This window comes from Pelodiscus sinensis, chromosome 13 (assembly GCF_052426305.1).
Source record: "Pelodiscus sinensis isolate ZL-2025 chromosome 13, ASM5242630v1, whole genome shotgun sequence".
NCBI classification, from domain to species: Eukaryota; Metazoa; Chordata; order Testudines; family Trionychidae; genus Pelodiscus; species Pelodiscus sinensis.
The window spans coordinates 12,209,565-12,210,823 of record NC_143064.1 but is presented as its reverse complement, the minus strand read 5'-3'; the positions used below and the strand labels follow the sequence as shown (position 1 = coordinate 12,210,823).

Genomic DNA, 1,259 nt, shown 5'->3' with positions numbered 1-1,259 from the left:
TTGGGCATGGGATTTTTGCACACCTATTTAGTTACACTATTGCACTGCTAACCTCACATGTAGACATAATTAAACAAGGTTAAATCATGCTTCAACTGGGTTAGTTTAATCCAGTAATTTGCCAAATTCAACTAGCCTGGTATAAACCCAATTTAAAATCAATTTAGCAGGAATGGTGTAGGCATTTCTAAAACAAACCAAAATTGGCTGTGCTCTCTCAAATAAAAATAAAGGTAAATGAATCCAATTGAATCAGCTTTGGTATTTATTTAGCCCGTTAGGGAAGTATCAGAGTGTCCTTCAGGTATTTATGGATTGTGAAGTAGGCAAGGAGAGATAAATGCTTGTCCAAGGTCACATTGAACAATCAATGGAAGAGGGAGGACTAGAACCCCGATGCCTGAGGGGAAATTGACTGGGATAGCTATTCCAGCATAGCTGCTCCTGTGAACACTTTTGGGGGAAAAAGTCACTTTATTCCAGAAGTATTACTGCACTCAGCAGTAACAATAAAAAGTCACACTGGGAGCTATTCCAAAATCGCTACTGTAGACTAGCCTTTTGCAAAATAGGGATTCTGGTCAATTGTCCCACGTAGACAAAATCTTAACCAGAAGACCATCCTTTCTCCCTGCAGACTTGTCAAAAACATAAGGAAATACATCCAAATTTCTATGTCTCTATTGCAAGATTTTAAAAGTTTTTCTTTTTCTCCTTCCAAAGCCCAGATACAAACCAAAGGGACTGAGTCTAAATCATTGTATACCATTGACACCAGTGGAAACAGGACTAGGCCCTAAATAGGTACATTGGGCAGTTTGACTGCATCATTCATACAGGCCCTGGTAGAGAAGTTTTCAATTAGCAATAATCATGCCCCAGATTAACCTCATTGGTTATGATACTGCCATTGCACTAATTGGTAGTAAAGTTATGCAAATTGGACAGAGCCTCAAAGCGTTCACTTTACTTTGTCGCTGCAGTTTTATTTGCGTCTGTTAAATAATCTGTTCCCCCCCATTTAACATAGATAGATAGATAAAACACTTTAATGGAGGTGTTTTGTAGCCAATATATAGGCTTAAAGATCTTAGAGATTTTTCTTTTCACTTTTTACATGAGAATACTTCAGATTTATGACTGTTAATCAAATGCCTTTTCACACTGAGTTTAACATTAATCTCTCACTATATAAAAGAGCATTAGAAACAAATAGAGTTTGTGAATGAAAAAATAAAATCTTAAAGTCCTACAGGCAC

The 1,259-nt window shown here is 36.9% G+C and overlaps 1 pseudogene; it reads right to left on the bottom strand.

Annotated features, from left to right (window-relative positions):
• Positions 1 to 795: 795 nt before the first annotated feature.
• LOC112544537 (U4 spliceosomal RNA) lies at positions 796 to 922 on the bottom strand (annotated as a pseudogene).
• Positions 923 to 1,259: the final 337 nt, after the last annotated feature.